At 44.2% G+C, this 20,232-nt stretch overlaps 4 non-coding genes across 4 annotated transcripts; all 4 read left to right on the top strand.

Moving 5' to 3' along the window:
• Window positions 1-18,571: 18,571 nt before the first annotated feature.
• On the top strand, window positions 18,572-18,643 carry Trnae-cuc. The gene has a single exon. It is a non-coding gene; the product is annotated as a tRNA-Glu (tRNA).
• A 6-nt stretch (window positions 18,644-18,649) lies between these two features.
• On the top strand, window positions 18,650-18,721 carry Trnaq-cug. The gene has a single exon. It is a non-coding gene; the product is annotated as a tRNA-Gln (tRNA).
• Window positions 18,722-18,790: 69 nt separating this feature from the next.
• Trnae-cuc lies at window positions 18,791-18,862 on the top strand. The gene has a single exon. It is a non-coding gene; the product is annotated as a tRNA-Glu (tRNA).
• A 6-nt stretch (window positions 18,863-18,868) lies between these two features.
• Trnaq-cug lies at window positions 18,869-18,940 on the top strand. The gene has a single exon. It is a non-coding gene; the product is annotated as a tRNA-Gln (tRNA).
• Window positions 18,941-20,232: the final 1,292 nt, after the last annotated feature.

Below are 20,232 nucleotides of genomic sequence, written 5' to 3'. Positions count from 1 at the left end.
GAAGGTCGTGGCGGACGTGGCGGGTGACCGTGCGCCATGCTTCGCTTCGCTTCGCGGGGGTGACGAGGGAAAGCGCCTGATTGGTCCACGCCCCCGCTCTATACACACGCATGGATGTGTGTACGCGGCGGTCAGCAGACGAGGCGTCATCGTGGATGCCGCCAAGAATGGGTAACTTCGTAGCCAGGAACATTTTTCGGCCCGGGGGGGGTGGTATTGGGGATTGCTGATGAAGATTTGGGAAGTGAAGATCAGGGAGGGTTCCGAGTCAAGAGGTCCAACGAGTCAAAAAATCCGATATTGGTCAATTGGTCCCATGAGCAGAAAGATCCAATATGGATCAAAAGGTGTAGCGAGTCAAGAGATCCAACGTGGCAAGAGATCCAAATGAGTCAAGAGGTCCACGAGTCAAAAGATCCAATATTGGTCAACAGGTTCCATGAGCAGGGAGATCTAACATGGATCAAGAGGTGTAGCGAGTCAAGAGATCCAACGTGTCAAGAGATCTAAATGGGTCAAGAGGTAGAAAGGTCAAAAGATCTAATATTGGATATCTTGACCGGTGGCGCACAGGTGCATTTATAGCCCCCTATATATAGTGTCACGGATGGAAAATATTAGGCGAATGTGGACCTAAAAATACCGCGTAATGAAGCGTAACTTCAACGTACAAACTAAAACAAAGTACCGAGTATCCTGCGTCGGCGGCGGAGGGGCGACTCACCCGATTTTGACAGTAACAGCTTCTTTTATACACACAACGTGGCCTAGAACTTTCTGAACAAGGACAAGCGATATGTTACAATAGTCTACTAGAACGCTTCGGAATAAGAGCCTCGAAAGATAAAAAAGAAGAGCTAGGGAGGCGGGGTTCGAACCCCGCGCCTTTGCGTGGGAGTCGCGCGCGATGTCAAATACACCATGCACCCGACGAGCGGAGGCTAGGGTGTATTATATACTCCGTTCACGCTTAAGCTGAGACTAGAAGCTCCGCTTTCTGCGCGAGGTTTCTTTTTTTGCTGACATAAATGTGAACATGCAGGCACGCGCAACCAAAGGACCGCAGAAGCCAGCGAGCTCGCGCTGAAAGCCGAGCTAAGCCTGAAGGATAGTGGGTGGAACTCAAAACGGTTTACCCACTATCCTTCCATCAGAGCTCGGCGTTCTGACGTCACTACAATCTCTGCAAAAGAAGCAGACGAACTTGCGCTGCGCATAAGCTTTCAGCCCCCTTCCGTCTATGCTAGAGCCACTAAATGAGCTGCGCTTAGAGTACCTGCATTCCGGTCCCCGACATTGTTGTGGGCGCCGCCATTTTGGTTCGTATGTAAAGCAGACGCAACTGCCGATCGTCACGATTCAAAAGTGCGACTTCCTCAGCATTAGATTCGGTGTTAGGAAGCTCACGTAATATTGCTTTGCTCTGTCGCGAACTGTTCAAACATTTGTGGAGGGCGGAAAAGCGTCTCCTGCAATTTCAGATAAAGGTTCAGGTAACTGGCAACCATACTTTTGAGGCATAATACGGCCAAGTGTCGTTACACTGAAGCGTAGCTTATTTAGTGGCACTACTATGCGCTACTTCTTTCAACGTAGCTTCCGGCGGATAGCGCGCACCGACGACTCTTCATGGCGAAAAGTAGTGAACCGCTCACCCTGCCATTTTGTGCTCAAAACCATGGGAGGGAGAGAGAACATGTATTTATTTAATGAAAGGTTCACTCGTCTATGGGTTGGTGTCCCTGAGGCGCAAAACCATCGGAATGGAACGTGAATAGCGTACATTTTAGTTTGCTTTGTTGGTATATATATTGCAAATATAACATCAGAGCAAATATACTGTGTTAGTGACGTACACGTACAAATATTGCGAGCAACTACATTGCGGTGCATCTAAAAAATATACTCAAGTGTACTTTTTGTTCCATAAAGGTGCACATAACAAACTGATCTCATCACAGCCAGTTTCATTCGCCACCGCTGCCGACATGTATCGTGGGAACTAGATGGGGGATCGGTGGCCGACTGGGCTTGCGCACACCAGCTCGGAGCACGTGGAGCAAAAGCTCGCGCTGCAGAGCCCAGGGATTCTGGGTTCAATCCCCAGCCCTGCCCGTTTCGATCTGGATGAGCATCGTACCGGCGTGCGGTCATGTATCACTACTGCGTGATGCACGTTAAAAACCACCGGCTAGCGGCTATACTGCACTGGCTAAATTTCTCATCTACACCTGAGAGACTCGTCGCCCGTTGAGGCAGACCAACTTCTAGGTTGTATAAGCATACACACACCTTTTTTTTCAGTTTCGGAAACGTTAGTGTTTTAGAGAGGTGTATAGTACGGTCCAGACTTGGGGTGGCCAAACAGCGGCTCGCGAGCCGGAGCTTTTGAAGCAATTATTAAAAAACAAAAAGCCGACCGCGAATTATTTTTTTTTTCTGGATATACAGGCTCTGATACACACTGCAATTTTAGGCACAGACATTTTGTAAAGACTAGAACCGGAACTACCTATAGCGCACAACTGTTAAATTGGAAAATTCCAAACCTCCTGAACATCTACCGACTCAGTTGGTATATTGGAACATATACTTCCTCTCTACAAACCTCCAGGAAACAACCAAACATGTTCTTACTAAATATTATGCATTTACTTTTATTTCAAATTTTTGTTGTTGCGTTGTATGCTTAGTGTATACACTAATGTATTTTCAGTTTTCGCGTTGTCCTTGTGTTGCTCTCTCGTAGTTATGCTTGTGTTGCTTGTCCTGATGTCACGCAGCAGCGGTGGCGCTGTCGACGGCACTGCGCATGCGCAGACGCTTCACTTCACGCGAATTCGGTCTCTGCGCACGCGCAGTGCCCACGCCTGGTGGGGGCAAACGCAGGCTCGTTTGGAAACAGCGTGTCGGTCTATAGTCTGGTGCTAAGGGCCAAGCTATAGGTGACATTTGCAACGCCTTTTGCCTCAGGTCCAAGGCCAATCCTGTGTTGTCTAAAATTTGAAATAAGCAACACTCTGTCACTCCCAAGATCCGTCAAAAACCAATCCTGGTATGGTCCGCACGACTAGATCGTCCGCACCGCGTGCAATTTGAACCTTGAAACTTGTATAGTTGGTGAACTATACATTTTGCAAATATGTATTTTTGCCCTATATGTGGCTAGGCTCGAGGTCGGCATCTGGTGTTGTCATCGTCATCGATACATTTTATTGTGGTACTCAGAAACAAACTAAGGTCTTGAAATAGCTTCAATGAGAAAAAAAAATATAATCTGACCCGTGCTTGTGGTGCTGTGCGCAGAAAATAGGATTTTCCTAGCTCATTTTCTTTTTCGTACGTGAAGAAGTTTTAAGCAACCGCGTCGACAGCTGACCTAACACGACAGGTGGAAAATCGCTCGATGCATATGATGATGGAAGTCAACACACGTAAAAAAGAGTATCCGAAAAGGGTACGCAATTCCGTATTATGAAAAAAATAAAAAAATAAAAGACTACCACAAGTAACAAATATGTTTTCTAACGAAAACACGTTTACGTGGAATAAATCCCCACGATTTTTTTTTAATTATTATTGGTTCGTGTTGTCCAGAATTTTGCGCGACTTTCTTATTGAAGCGGTGTTCTTGTGGTTTGACTGAAAACTGTCGGAAAAACCGATTGGTTCAGTCGTTGTTTTTAATTTGTACATCAGCACCAGGCGACTGAACCCTCGTTTTCATCGTAAAAAGGAGTGCCATGACTGTCTAAAGGTGATATAACTAATGGAACCCCACTGAGCGAATGTCAACGTGAACAAGGAGACTCGGCTGTGTCAACACCACCCGGAATAACCGCAGTCAGTGAACAGACTCATTTACTTCCCCGTAACGCCATAACGCTCGGATGGCGTCACCTCAGCGATGGAGCTTCGTGACTGGAACAGAGCGACCTTCGACGCATTCAGCAGGGATGCGTCGAAGGTCGCAATCCACTTTCGCTGCGTCATCCTGCTCCCAAGTGCAAATTTTGCGCCAGAACTAACAAAAAAAAATTAAAATGAGAGGCCCAGTAGCCAAGCGTGAGACTTGGCTACTGCGGCTATGACGTCACTCCTCTGGAATGCGCAGACCGGCGAGGCGCGCGCGGCGGCGGCCGCTCCGGCGCGCCAGCTGTGCGCCGTGTGACGTCATTGCTCCTCGCGCATGCGCAGCACGGCTCTTCGTGATCCACGTGAAACTGCTCAACCTCCGCCAGTGTAACTCACGCTACAAAAGTTTTTTTTTTTCTTTCAATGTTATCGAGGCTAAAGCACCTCGATACTTCTTTTTACAAGTAACGACAACCAATACAAATGACAAAGCACATTCCGCTGGAACAAAATGGCGGCATTCAGCTTAAACTACTGCTGTGTGCCGCTATTCGCTTCCTAAAACCTGCACCGTCACGCAGTCGGCGCTTCAAAGAATCTCGCTACTTGTAGGAGGCTCTTATCTGGGGAATTTAATCGTGGCAGGTGACTTTTGTTGGATGAAAACAGGCACCTAGTGCCTATTTTCATCTAACGAGAATGATCATGATTTATTTAAGACCAGGTAAATAGACAGTGTTCCGTTTCGTTTTATGGTCTCATGTTAATGAGCCGTCAAACGCCGCGTTGATTGTTGTTAAAAAAAAAAAATACCGTATTTGGACGAATATGAACAACACAATAAAAGTCGTGCCTTTATTTCCGTTCCTGGTACCAATGCCTTGGAAGCATTTCTTGGGGGCGCGTTGCTTTGTGCCGTCCGAGCCACCGTTCAGTCCACAATGGCGTGTAAATGTGTAATAACCGTTTTATTTTTTTTTTACAGTGGCATTGAGCGTGACCGCGTGTATTTGAAATATCGCCCACATTAAATCACGTATACCGTGAAGTATTGTATACGAACACCCCGTCCCCGAGAAATCGCCCATCCCGTGTCTTGGGTTCAATACCCATAATCGAAAAATTTGATCACGCGCGATGTCCGACGGAAATCACATCAACCGCGCGATCAGCTGTACTGTCGAGACCGGTTATAACGAAGTCGGTTATAACAAAATAGCGGCTACAGCGAAGCGATCACGATTTCCTATTCCCTTTTGCACTTTGTTATGACCGAAGTCGGCTATAACGAAAAAGCGGATATTGCGAAGTGGTTTCCGATTCCCGTTGACTTCGTTATAAACGGTCTCGACAGAACCGGTATTCGTGTGACAAGCGTGTTCGCTGCGCGGGTTCCCTCGTACTTATCGCACCGTGACACGAGAGTCTGCAGTGTCCGCACTCGGCGGTTTCTGTTCCCGTGACTTGCAAATTCCTAAATTGATCGTCCTCGCGTTTGTTTTAGAGTGCTACAGCTCTTAGGCGCCCCTTTCCGAATTTCGCGGCGTCGACGTCGCTGTCGGTGTAAGAGTTCCGCTAAATTTAGCGGGAAATCGAATTTGTGTTTAGATCACGCGACGTTAACTTTTCCGCTAAAGTTAGCGGGGAAAATGATGTCACGTGACTTTGTGTCACGTCGCCCATGAACAAATTCAGTTCCTCCGCTAGATTTAGCGGAAAAATTGACGCCACGTGACCTCAACACCAATTCAGTTTTTCCGCTAAGTTGAGCGGGGGAAAACGACGTTACATGACTTCGTGTCACGTCACCCATGAACAAATTCCGTTTTCCGCTAGATTTAGCGGGAAAACCGACGTCACCTGACCTCAACAATGATTCAGTTTCGTCGGTAAATTTATCGGGGAAACTGAATTGGTGTTGAGGTCACGTGAAGTCAATTTTCCCGCTAAATTTAGCGGGAAAATTGCTTATCAGAAATTTTTTAAATAAATATTGATGTCGCATTTAAAAGAAAAAAACTATATCCCATATTTTTTCCCATTTATCGTCTCATTTGGGGTGGGCGTTCTTTTGGGACTTACGGTTTATAAACGTACCTAGGAGCCTGCTGGCGTGTGTTCACCTATCATCTAATCCCTGGGGAAAGCGATAACTATACTCTACAAAGTTAAACAAATATTGAGCATAATTTTTGTTTGATTGTTGTTGTTTGCTTTTGCTGAGACCGCTTTCGCGCTCCTCGTTTGTGTCGTAAACGTAACAATAAAAGCGATAATGGGTTGCCTCCTCTGTAAACTTTCTGTAAACACATCTGTAAACACGTACTACGTAGCGAACACGCGCGCTGGCACACAAACAGCAAACCGGCGGGAAAACAAGAACAGTGGGGTTCCTGCAGAGCGGCGCTAACTCTTAACCGCTGGGCTAGAACGCATCCATGCAATTGAGTTGCGAGGGAAACCTCCCATTTAATGGTTTTACTTGCTAGTTTTGTCAGCCACGTTTCTTTTTACAAACTCCTTAACAAGCTTTTTTTAATTTTTATTCAGTCATGCTTGTTCTATAGTAAAAGCCCTAAAGGGCCCCTGAAAATAAATTCTTTTTTTAACAATTTCGTTGGGACACGCGTGTCAAATAATTGATTTTACACGAAAAAAAATATATTTAGATCAATATTGACGGCGCGAGATGCGATTTTGTCGGTAGTCGCTTCCTTTCCAGTTATTTTCTCTCGGCGTTTCGTGCCCGTGGAGAAGAGGTGGATCGGCTTCGCCTCCACGTTGAGGTGAAAAGAGCGAATGACCGTTTCGTGACGTCATGGAGTTTGCGCCCAGAATTTCAAATAAATCTCTCGCCGTCAATATTGCTGTAAAACAAAACAAAACAAATTATTTTCGGGTAAAAAAAATATTTGTTCACAGGCGTGTCCCAACCAGACCGTTAAAAAGGAACATTATTTATTTTCTTTTAAGGCGCCCTTTAAGTGCAGGGATGATATCATGGAGTTTTCAATATTTTGGATTTGCACTTTTATCAAAGTAGATTTGTACTCTGTTGACTTGAGTACTGGAATGCATTATGTTTGCTAAACAGGGACTTGGAACATTTTGTATTTCATAATACTGGGAACTGTAGCCAGTATTCCGCTTTATTTCATACCATACTAATGCATTTTGAAAGGGCCTTGTTTTCAACTTATGGAACTTGTGATTTTTGTTGTTAAATAGGCACAACGTTTTTTTTTTTTTTTTTTCATGAGGCTCAAGTTGTGCTTGTATTGTTGACTATGCCTTCTACTGAAAATCCACAAGAGCAACCAACCCGCTACCAGGGCAGTTCTCAATAGCTGCCATTCAGATACACTGCAATTATGCTGTTTTCTTTTTTATGCTATGGGCTGAATTATATTTAGGGAAGGGGTATGTTTGAAAATAGTTTTGGAACTTCACGTGGAGAAGCTTTTTTGTTGTGATATTTTTGTATTTAGAATAAAACACCTCTGTGTTTACAGCTACAAGTTTGACCTTGGTGACCAGCTCCAAAATTTGCTTATATTGCTACGAAACTCGACCCTTGTGGCTCCTGATCTTTTTCAAAGCAAAACTTTTACTGCTCCAAAGCTGCTTCAAAGGGGCATCTTTGCTGTTCCCAGACCTGCTACAAAAAGTCTGAAGCTTGCTTCCACACCTGATTCATTGGACACGAGGCTCAGTCAGGGGCGCATTTATGGGTCAGGCTTTGGGGGGGGGGGGGGGGGGGGGCGCTTTGCAAAGAAGTATGTAACGCCACGAACAAATTTAACATCAAAGACGGATGGGGTCAAAGGTCATGTTAATTTCAAACAGATGTCTGCTTTTTTTATTCCATGAAAACAAAATCCGTCCTCAGTGCTTGAGGTGAGAAAGGTTCGGGGTCGGGGTCGGGGTCGGGTCGGGTCGGGCCGGGCCGGGTCGGGTCGGGTCGGGTCGGGTCGGGTCGGGTCGGGTCGGGTCGCCCCGCTCCCTTTTTTAATTCGTTACTGTGCATTCAGCTGAACGCTGACGCGCAGCCCTCATGTCCAATCCCCGTCTCCACTCGATCTAACTGTGATGACGTCAGAATGCTAGTGCTCGCGCTATGATTATTCTGGGTGGTGTTGGCTGTTTGCGGGTCCATATTGAACTTATTGTATTTTTTTCTTTTTTTAGCTGTCTTGCTTACTTTGGGCTTATTTGGCATTTACATGCGCTGAAACTTCGATATGGTGCGCATCCTGTGAAGTGTACGTATAAAACCGCGGTCGTACCGCTAATAGATCATACGAGAGACAGTGTGCGGACAATGTCTGGGGCGTATTTCTTTCTCGTATGATGTTCCTGGCACAGTAGTCGTACAAGTCATCGAGTGTATTTGAATCAACCGCCGAATCCACAGAGAACGGATTCGGAAGAGAGGGAGCACAGAAACCCGAGGGGGAACCTCACCGGTCACGTGACTGCCGTGACGTCACGAACACGTGATGTTCGTCACGTGACTGCGGGGAAAGGTGGCGCCGTGTCGAGAGAGCGCAATGCAGTGTCGTCTGGGTTAACTCCTTCTTTTTCTCTCTCACTCTCTTTCTTTTCCCTCTCCCAACATTCCTTCCTTCTAATCGATACGAACATCTGAGAAGCTGCTCTCTAGGCCGCAGTGCCTTTTACAGTTTTCCTGGGGCTAGCATTTAATTAGCGTGCGCCCTCTCTCTCTCTCCCAAAGGAATAAAGAAAAAGCATTTATTGTCATCGATGTGGCGGCTTCATAAGTCGCGATCACTTTTGTTTCCTCGCGTCATTTCGTCATCTTGTTCGACGGGTCAGTATTTCGTTTATTTAATTGATTTATCGACCTTGGGTGCTGCTAGGCTCATGTTTGCTCGCCAAACATTCGTGCGTTGTGCATTCGCAACCTGATCCTCGCCTGCCACCGCCAAGAACATTCCGACGCATATTTTTTTTTTCTTTTGCGATTGGATCGAACGAACTTTCGGGCGCACATCGACCGTCTTATTTGCCTCGCATAACTCCGAGCCGAGCAAGTCAGAGTCGTATTTCCGAAAATTTTTCTTTTTATTTCTTTCTGCCTGCTTTCTGATGTTTGCTCACATAAAGTTAACACCTCTTGCTTTGGCGCTAATGGGCGCGATAAAGGAGACGTGACTCGCTTTCTAAGATAGAGGGAGCACGAATTCATTTTGTTTGTTTGTTGGCTCGTAGCTGCAGGCTGAACAATGTTTTGATTTCGACCTACTTATGCTTCCAGAACGTGGAGGATGTCGTAAAATTCTTAAAGACGCCCTCCGTCACAATCGAGCAAGCCTGAAATCGAAACCGAAACTTAAAAAGACAAACTGATAAAAAAAAAAAAAATAGAGGGAAAGGCGAGATTTTTTAAAATAATTGTTTATGTTAACGATTGATAGATGGCGCCACCAGTGACGCACGCAGAGCGCCGCAGTATGGTGAATCAATGCGGTAGCATTGCTGCGAGTCGTCTGCTTTCGGGGTTGGTGGTTGGTGGGCTGGTCGGTGCCTGCGGACCGACGCTGCGGGTGTGGTCGCAATCTGTCGCAATCCGTCCATGGCGACATGCCATCCAGTCATTACTACTGTTCGATCAGAACGCTGAGTGTTTTGATGTTTGCTAGCTTAGGGTAGTTTCGTAACTCCCAAAAAAGAAGCGGCGGTTTATTTTTGTTTTTTGTTTATCTTTTTTTAATGAATAATAAAGCGGATTTTTTTCTACGAAACGTTCTGCAATAAAAAAAAAAAAAAAGAGTGTTCTTGCATAAGGAACGACAGGACAGGTCAACAATCCTTGGACATACTCTTTTTTTTTTTTCATTTAGCCTGCAGGGACGTGATAAACGTACAAATGTACACAAATATGCGAAAAATTGCAAACCCGCTGAAATAGTACTCCAATTCTTTAATTTCATAACTGTGTAAGAGATTACGTCAACATGAGTGAATACTAACTTTGTCTTGCCCGTATGTTTTTTTTTTCTCTCCTCCCCCCCCCCCCCCCCCCCCCCAAAAAAAAAAAAAATATCCGCGTTTCTTCTACATATTTGTCACATTTTATTCTATTGCAATTTAGATGGCTTTTCATTTTCACTATGCATTTGTTTGTGGATTGTCACTTATGTACCATTCCTACAACGGTTCTGGACAAGAACCAGTTGTATAAATAAATAAATAAATAAATAAATAATAACAGACATGTTAGCGCATATATGCGGAAAACTATACACAGAAATATACGTACAAATGCACACAAATGTGCAAGTAAGTATGCGCAAACATATACATAAGATATATGTACAAATGCACACAAATATGCAAAGAATTATACACAAAAGATATACATACAAATTAATACAAATATGCAAGCATGTATGCACAGTAATATGCGCGAAAATATACATACAAATAAGTACAAAATGCTCAAGCACGAATAAACTTTACTAGCAAAGGAAGAAAATCATAACATATAGGAAAGAAAGCGTTAATATTTTTCGTTAAACATAGAGTAAAAATATATTATATATGATTTTGGGGTTGTGTGTCCCATATACTTGATTTTAATTCTCGGTAAATCATGTCCAACCCGGCAACGTAAAGTTCACCTGTGTTTTCACGTCGTTTTATCTGGCGGATACTCGAGGAAGACCTTATAAGCACGTGCTTAATTAAAGTCTTCCTCGAATGACAAGTTCGACGGTGTGCTTAAAAAGGACTGCGGAAGCTTGGAGTCATCGTCGTACCGGCCGTCGTACACGCCGATTTACGCCGAACGACGTCACGTGCAAGTGCTCACCATTCACGTAGTTGCAGGGTTCGGTGTTTTCGAAATTAATTTATTCTTAACGAAATTCGGAGGCTGTTTCTTTTTTTTTTTTGTCGGTGTTTACATTTTTTGTTGCAAAATTTGACGTTTATGTATAAGGTACGAACGGAGTATTGCGGCTCGCGCAGAAATATTTAACGATATGGGCAAGTTACCCTGAAAGGACGTTGGCGATAAGCTCTCCCCCTTTTGTGAATCCTTCGAGGTATGAAACAAAGCTGGAGTGGTCTGATTCCGATAACCTTAGTGAGAAGCATCTAGATGACCTGGCGCTCTGCCGAGACCAGTGATCTGAAGTGCCCCGGACGTTTTGTTTATCGCCGTCACTTCGAAAATCGGAGTTTTCCGGTTAATTCCGAAATGGGGAGCATTTTATCAATGAGTCTACGTTTCGGAGCTTCTTCTTTTTTTCTTTTTTACTTCTCGGTTTTGTGTAAAAAAACAACAGGGTGCTTTGCAGGTACAGAGTATCACACAGCACAAACATAAGATCGGAGAATTTTTTTTTTCTTTTTGGCTTAAGGAGTGGCTCTGGAAGCAAATATAGCGTCACGAACGACATATGTCATGCGATATGTCATACGTCACGTAGTGTATCTGTGTGTGTCATATGTCACGAATGAGATATGTCACGTCCCGGATTCATGTAGCATCACAGACAGATGTAACGTCACAGACGGAACGGAGCGAATAGACATTTTCCCGCTAAACTTAGTGGGAAAGTCTACCGAATGACGGGACGTGACTTTACGAATTTTACGCGACACCTATGAAAGTACACTCTACGTTCAGGTGAGTTTAACGTGAACATAAACATTGTTTATGTGGTTTTTTCTTTTCCAATGTCAATTTGAAGACTAATCAAAACTCTTATATAGTGTAAAGAATAGTGCTCATTCGATCGAGGTGCTAATTGAGCCAACCCCACCTCGAATAATCGAGGCCTGCGAACATCGTCCTTCTCTTCCACGGAACGCCGACGCAGTCGGAGGAAGTCAACGCAGCCATTGGACGCCGAGCGCCCTTCGACGCGCTGATTGGACGCGAGCACCAGCGCCGAACGGTGACGCGGCGTTCGTTTGTCCAATCAGCGTCTTCGCTCGATATCTCGCTGCGATGACGTCACAATTTTAGTGCGTAGGCTAAGCCAAGGCGTCAAAATTTTAGGCAATGTAAACTAAACCAAGCAACAAAAAAAAAAATGGTGCTTGGCGATGTAAACTTTGAGCGAAATGCGAAAAAATCGCCGATGTCGTGTTCGTGCTAACAATGTATATATCTTTTTTTTTTTTTTTTCTGGAAGTTTCCACTTGCAGACGAGCAACGACAAAAGGACAAAGAGAAAAGGTACCTGTAGAAAAACGACTCGACTGAAGAAGTCTTCTCGTCCTCGGCGTGATGGATCGTCGCCGCGGAAACATATACACGGCTCGAGCCGTATACGGAACAGAAGCTGCATGGTATGGGGAGAATATACAAAGCAGCTGCGAAAAAAAAGAAAAAAAAATTGCTATTTCGAATGTTTCGGCTCTCTTGCGTTTTGCTTTTGTGTTCTTAGCGTTGATTTTTTTTTTTTTTTTTTTACATTTCATTTGTCGTCCTCGCTTACCTCTGGCCTTACGCCTTCTTTCTTTCTTGTCTCCTTTTTCTCCGTATTTCCATCTGCATTACCTTAGCTTCATTTTGTATGGATACATAAACAGGGCTTTTTTTTGTCTTCCTTAGGTTTTATACTGTTCGAAAAAAAAACAAAAAAAAAACCTGTTAAGATACACTAATACGGTCTGTGCGGGTAAGCTCAAAGTCTTTCTGAAAATTATTGATATACTGATTTTACAATGACGCTCAGTTAATTTTGACTAATTATAAAGTTAATGAATAAATTGTACTTAATTATTCGACTTAGCTTGGTGATTGGCTCTGTCTAGCTCTGTCCCCCCCCCCCCCCCCCTTTTTTTTTTCCTGGCAGTATAACTCAACTGCACACCCAGTCAATGTAGCTTTCAAGGGCTTAAAAAAACAGTAAAAAACAAAAACAGTTACAAAAAAGGCGGTACGGACTTTCGCCTTTTTGCGTTCCTCCCTGCGCTGCTGGGACAACTCAACGAAAGTAAATAAAAACAAATCTGTAAAGGTTAAAAAAATAAAAACACTCCGTATATTTTCGTGATCATAAAGAACACTTGTAGAGAAGGACGCTAAAAAAAGACATAATCTGAAATGTCAAAACGTGAAACAATTTGAGTTACAAAAAAAAAAAAAAAAAGGCAATACTTTTGTTTTTATTTTTTTTTAAATTTATTTTGGAGAAGAGCGTTTGAACTTTAGAATCCTACGTAAAGTAATGACTCAATCCAGAAAGCTCCAATATCCTCCGTAACCGGAATTTTACTGGAGGATACGCGGGGCCGTCCGTGTGTTCAAAGGAGAACGTTTTATTTTATGATTCGTTCAATAAATATATATGACATATATATATATAAAGAGAGATTATAGAAGCAAAAGCTCTTATATGGCCCTTCTGTGCTCTCATGTGTTTGCTGTACGCATTCATATTTTTGTTTTCACCGGAAATTTTTATGCCCGGCCAGATTATACACAAAAAACAAACAATGAGGAACGACGAAGCAAACTTACGAGAGAGCGAAATACGACACAAAATGCTAAAGAGAAAATACGTGGTGACTTTTAAGCGCAGCAAAGAAGAATTTACCGCGTGCCACCCGGACCTTGGGATTTCGGATACTAATTAAACGGTTAGTTTTGAGCGATCAATTAATCGTCTAATTGGTGTTTATGTGGAAATGTAGAAGATGATATAATTGTTAAAGCATTGAGAAATTATAAAAAAAAATACCATTGTATATTTTGGGAACGCAATTTCAGGAACAGTAGGTTTTATTGAAGCCATACTAATTTTGTTTCTTTGTTTGGTTAGAATACATTTCATTGCCATGGGCTGATAGCAGAAGAGGGGAAGACGACATAAAGAAATGCATATGATTGATGGATAGTATTGACCGTCTACCTTTTGTAACGGGCGGTGACGTACGCCACCTATAGTCTGAAAACATTTACAACCCTCCCCTTTAAATTTTGCTCTAAATCGTGTGCCTCGTTAAATCGTCTAACCCACCGATTTCATGCAATATCACACTTCTCTATATCTTTTGTACCAATCTATTAAACTCCCATGTACGACTGTAATATTTTTTTACTTTTCTTTTTTGTTATTTTTATTTTCATTGACATTTTTTTTCTTTCTGATTTCAGGTTGCCAGATACTAAGTACTACTACAGTAATTGAAAACTGTGAGATGTGTGTTCATTGCGTACAAATGTTTATTTGATTCAAATACTCAATTATGAAACATGGCGATGCCTTCTGGTTCCTCACCCTCCACTGCCGTAGGCGATAGCCCCATGAAAAAAAAAAAAAAAGTAACACAACGCCAATTGGAAGGGTCTATTTAGGGGTATGCATCATATGTTGATGCACATATTTATCGAAGTGCCAACAGAACGACGTCTGTGGTTGTGCACATCGAAAACATGGCGCCAAGGATGAGTAAAGTCTCGCCAATAATTAAATTATTGATGTTTAAATTGAAAGTTCGACGGAGGTTATGCTCGCGACAAACTTACATAGACGGTCGGTTCGTCATAAACGTATTCGGCGATTATCGGGTGAATGGATTCACCTCCAGGTTAATCGGCGAAAACGACAACGGCTGAAAAATAGTAGCTCAGCGACGTTTATGGAACGTAACAAACAAATAAACAAAAACACACAAACAAACGAAGACAAAAGGCGAATATGTATATATATTCTTCTGTTTCGTCCTGGTCTAGAGCAGACCTTTTTTCAAAAGTCCATCGAGCAATATTGGCGGTCGCCATTTTTTGAGGCCCAAAGCGTGTAATTGGATAAGAGTCCTCGCTGAACGCTGATGGGGCACTTTTGTCCAATTACGAGCTGAGCCGAGTTCACTCCGAACAATGACGTCACTTTCGTGTTCAGTCGAAGCTCAGAGTACGTGCCCAAGCAATAGCGGGCTCGAATAATTGACGCAGCAAATACTAGAAGGCACACATAAGAAAAAAAAAGAAAGTTATCTTGCTATATACTAACTATATGTGTCAATAGAGCGTCTATACAAAAAAAAAAAAAAAATAAAATCATCTCGCACGCCTGGACGCATATTTATTGGCGTTGAAATAGAGCCCCAGATTCCAGCTGCGTGTGTTTTACGTCTCGAGTCTTATTAGTTTTTTTTTTTTTTTTCGGATTGTTGTTGTAGTTATGCTTGCTTTGCGATCTACCCGTGTATTTTTGTGAGGATATATATATATATATATATATATATATATATATATATATATATATATATATATATATATATATATATTTGCGCGTTTGGTTCTTCTTCTGGGTGTTGGCTGATTCCTTGTCGTTACATTGCAACAGCACTGCTCTCTTCAGCTTTTTATGTGAGTGTGTAATCCGGTTTGTAATTCGATTAAACGCATCTATAGTGTGCCCTGACGTTCCGGTTCACAGTCCCCTATTGTGCAGGCATTCCACAGCTGCCAGCAGGGTGCGGTCTTTCGCAAGGGGTCTACTGAGGGTTATGGATAGTTTCTTGGCGATGCACACGAGGCGACCTTCAACGGCCGTGAATACAGCCGTTGGATACCTTTCTGCCGATGACGCCACGACGAGAAACTTAAGGGCAATGACCGGAGGATTACACCTGCACGCTTTCACGAGGACTGTTTCTTCGCCTAACCGTGAAGAGGTCTGTTTTCGCGCTCATGCTTTCTTTCTGGCACAGCGCTCGCCTCGTGCTTGCGGCAGTCGAGGAGGTTGAACTGTCATCACATTGGGCTGCGAGGTATATCCGCCAGATGGCGATCGTGTCGCTTGCTATAGCTGGCGCAAGCCGCCTAATTCGAAGGTTTCAACCGTACCCATCTTCCATCCATCCAGTGAAACAGCCAATGTGGCGCCACGTGTAAAACTGACGAGTTGATGTATGAGGGTAAGATATTAAGAAAATAATAAAAATAAACTGCCAAATTAAAAAAAAAAATATAATGCAGTAATTTTTTTTTTATTCATGCTTCTTGATTTGTTGGTGACAACAACCAGTGCTTGAGAAATGTCGACGAATTGCATTTTATTGTGTGTCCGCCAATATTTGTTTGAAGATTGTATCATTCCACAACTTCTCTCTATACTTTTTAAGTCTTCGTGATTTTATCGAGGAGGTGCTGCGTTGTAACTGTTACGTCTATTTTAAAGGAAAGAAGAACGGCATATTTTACAGCGAGGTTTCGCATGGTGATCCCCGGCTATGTTTTAGGACATCATGTCACGTGACGCCGTAAAGATTAATGAAGAAATTTCTCCGCTACATTTTGGGGAAAAAAATTCCCGCAGAAATTATCGGGAAAAGTCATATCGCCGATATTTAGTAGAGAAGTGCTCTCTGCGTTTCCCCTCCACGGAGCCAAATTTAGCACGAAAAATTATCCGCTAAATATAGCGGGAAACTGCTCGTGTGCAGTCGCACAGCGCATGCGCAGAAACCAGATTCGGCGAGGCAAAGCGCGTGCGCGGCGCCGACAGCAGCGCCATCGCGGCGACATGACGTCAGTGGTTGGTATATACATGGATGTCGTAGATGTGCTATAAAGAAGGTTTGCGGCTGCTAGAGCAGACTAATAAACAGGCTGAAACTGAATCAAATTCGTTGATGTCTTTCGAGAGCAATGATCGACCCACGCGCGAATGGCACGTTGATCCATCTTGTGATGTCACAAGTATGGCGCAGAGAGCGCGTCGCGGAAACACCTTGCTACCGATCAGCTTGCGACATTCCACTGGATTCTATCGGCTGCATTTTCTTGATGCTCTTCCCCTTAAAACAGAACGCGAAATTCCATGGTTGCAATTTGGCTTCAAAACACGATCAGCGTGGCCTGTCGAAGTAGCTCGCTTCCATAAAGACGTTGCGTCGACTAAACCAGTTTCTCTACAATTCCTCGTTCGTTCTTGATCTTGAAAGTGAACGTTTCGTAATCCCCTACTACAAAAAGATAAAAAAAAGGAGGCCAGACTATAGATTTCTTAACGCTTTAGAAATAAACCCGGTATGTCGTCATTACGCAGTCACTATGCCTAAAACATAATACTTTAAACAAAGCAATAAGCGAAAAAAAATTGGCAAGGTTTATTACCCAGAACACGATAACTACTTCTCTGGAGGGAATTTTAAGATCGGACTAATGACAAAATCTGATGCTGCCGTTTGAAGTCATTCAAAGGCGGTTCGCGAATAGCGCCCTTCAACCGGTGTGCACTAGAATTCTGACGTCGTCGTAGGGAGATCCGGCGAAGACGCCGACATGGTCACGAGCGTTGCGTTACCGTACGGTTGACGCAGCACGATGCTAAAGAACTCGACCGAGCTAGAAAACACTGCCTCAGGCCATGAAAAGACATGCGGCGGAAAGTTCATCAACATGGCGTCCGACGAGATTTTGGACCGGAAGTACGTCACGTGAAACCGCCCTATAGGATTGTTCATGAGAGCACTCGGACTTCCAGCTTGCGGTCACACCAGTAGCTACGCTTGTCATATTTCCTGTGATGCGATGGGCAGGCAGAAAGAGACCAACCAGCTTTCGTCTGCTTTCGGTGGAATTGCTCTAGGTCTTTTTTTTTACAGGATTTTTATTAAGGGGGCCACGAAAAGAAATTAGAAATCTACCAGATCTGAATTTTCTTATAGGGTATTCATTAAACCGCGAAGACGTTGATTCCTAAGTACTACAGCAAAATAATGTGAGTGCATTTTATAAACCGTGTCTTAAAATCGCGTTTCAGGAATTCTCGGAAACGACCATGCGACACCTGTCCCTTCTGGTTCGCGCCAGATCCCGTTTCCTTTAATGCGCGCTGATTTTTTTTTTTTTTCTTTTTTTACAGCGGAGTTGTTAAGGGCTAGGTTTTCCCAGGATCGTGTCCGGTACCAAACAATTGTCGACACAGAGGTTGCCACCGTCGCTCATAGATGGCGGTAGCTGTCCAGAATTTTTGTCAAGGTGCGCGATGGTCCGGTGGTCGCCGTTGTGTACGTCCCCTCGGCGACGCCCAAGAGAGGCGTTGAAGCATTCACGATGGACGCCTTCGGCTGGGTCATGCTCGGCAACGACACGTCTGCCGTAGTGACGGGTGACTTTAACGTTTGACATTGCACGCCAGGAGGAAAGCGTTTCGCTTCGTTCATGCTCAAGCGCTTCGGGCTTGCATGTTGTGAACGAACCTACGGTTCCCACGACCAGGCATCGGACGTGTATAGAGCTCGTCTTCACGAAGAACGTGCCTGCCGTCAGCGTACACCCTATGGAGGTGTACCCAGTGATCACAAGACCATGGTCACTCTGGTTACAAAATAAATGACAACCCCAGGATAGTTATATATATGTCTGATTCTTTAATCGTTCAAATAACCAATAACCCAATCACACCTTAATCCTTACATTTATGAATACTTCATTCCCACCATAATACAGCTTCGCTGGTCTTCCTTCTTCACCAAAGCAGAAAGGCTGAAAGTTTTTATTTCTATTTTATGGAATTCTTATTTTTTATTGTTATCGTTTTTCTTGCCGTTGAAAGTGCGCGCGCTTTTTGTGCCTTTTGTTCTCGCGAAAGTACCGCGAATCCAGGGGTCAAAGTTCGAATCTCGGTGAGTCCTGTTTTTTAAACCCCCTTGTACCTGGAGCACGACCTCCTGTGGAGCGCCGCCAGAGAAAAAGCCCGTGTTTTTCTGCTGTCTCCGTTCCGGCGTGGTCTAGTGGCTAGGATACCTGGCTCTCACCCAGGAGGCCCGGGTTCGATTCCCGGCGTCGGAAGAATTGGGTCTCATGGTGTAACGGTTAGCACTCTGGACTCTGAATCCAGCGATCCGAGTTCAAATCTCGGTGAGACCTTTGTTTTGGCACCTCCCCATATTTGGAGTACCGCCAGAGGAAAGGCAAGTGTTTTTCTGATGTCCCCGTTCCGGCGTGGTCTAGTGGCTAGGATACCTGGCTCTCACCCAGGAGGCCCGGGTTCGATTCCCGGCGTCGGAAGAATTGGGTCTCATGGTGTAACGGTTAGCACTCTGGACTCTGAATCCAGCGATCCGAGTTCAAATCTCGGTGAGACCTTTGTTTTGGCACCTCCCCATATTTGGAGTACCGCCAGAGAAAAAGCAAGTGTTTTTCTGATGTCCCCGTTCCGGCGTGGTCTAGTGGCTAGGACACCTGGCCTTCACCCAGGAGGCCCGGGTGCGATTTACGTCTCCGGAAAGATTGGGTCTCATGGTGTAACGTTTTTGTAAGGAAACTGTGGTACGTGCTACCAAAAAGTGCATCGTGTGTTTGAGGTGTTCATTTGGGGCTCCACATGGTAGCGATCCAGTAGGACGAATCTTTTCCAGCGCGTGCGGAATGGAGGGCTTAGTTTGTCACATTTGTTTTTGCGCCAGATTGTACATCGTTTTCTTTATTGGAGGGACGTTCAGGACCCTTTTTTGCCTACTGTTTGTCAAGCGAGACTTGAAAGCAGGCTGCCCGATTTGATGGTTTCCACGGCTGTGTTGCCAGGTGGCACTCATGGCCGTCTTAAAGAAGTGGCTGAGTCATGTAAATTTTTGTTGGTGCGTTTTTCAGCTGAGTATTTGAGCGAAGTATCTCGAAAATGATTATATGTATAAGGATGTGTGTGATGTTTTTCCTGTAGCTTTATACAGAACCTTATTCCGTGCGGGCCCAGGGCAGGACGTTTTAACCGGTGTTAAGATGACATTCCCCGCAGGCATCAAGACTTTTTTCTTTAAATTGCATTCAGCTACTTTGCCGGTCAAGTCATGGCTGGACGAGAAGGGGCTTTTCGTACCGTGGCGGGGTTCATTGTTTTTTATGCAAAAAGCTCGAGACGATCGAACACGTGTTCCTTGAGTGCAGGGATGGGGTCTTCTGGGACGTGCTCTAACGTACCTTGAGGAAGTGCCTCTGTCTAGACGCGCACGGAATACGTTTTCGATCGGTTAAAAACGAGGATGGATTTCCGTTTGACTTGGTTATGCTGCTGGTGCTGCAAGGTATTTGGAAGTCCCGGATGACTGTGCATCATGCCGAAAGTGATCCTCGAGAGCCGCGGGAATGTCTCCGAGAAAGTGTTTCTTTGTACGTTGATATACACAAGGCAAAGAAGTGTCTGCCTGAGTGGCTTCCGCGTATGGAAGCGCTGCTGACTATGAAACCCTTTTAATTCCCATGACCCCAGCCCCCGTGGACTGCGCTCCTAGGGTTGTTGTTCTTGTATGATTTACGTCCTTGTTATTGTGTTTCTGAAGTGCACGTCCGGCAATAAATGAAAAAAAAAAAAAAAAATGGTAGCGTACCCATAGTGGTAAGATGTCGCCCTCATACGCAAGGGACCCGGTTTCGATCTTTAG

Source organism: Ixodes scapularis, unplaced genomic scaffold (genome assembly GCF_016920785.2).
Source record: "Ixodes scapularis isolate PalLabHiFi unplaced genomic scaffold, ASM1692078v2 PGA_scaffold4__175_contigs__length_147842914, whole genome shotgun sequence".
NCBI classification, from domain to species: Eukaryota; Metazoa; Arthropoda; class Arachnida; order Ixodida; family Ixodidae; genus Ixodes; species Ixodes scapularis.
Note: the sequence above shows the minus strand (reverse complement) of the source record. Positions and strands in the feature narration are given on the sequence as shown.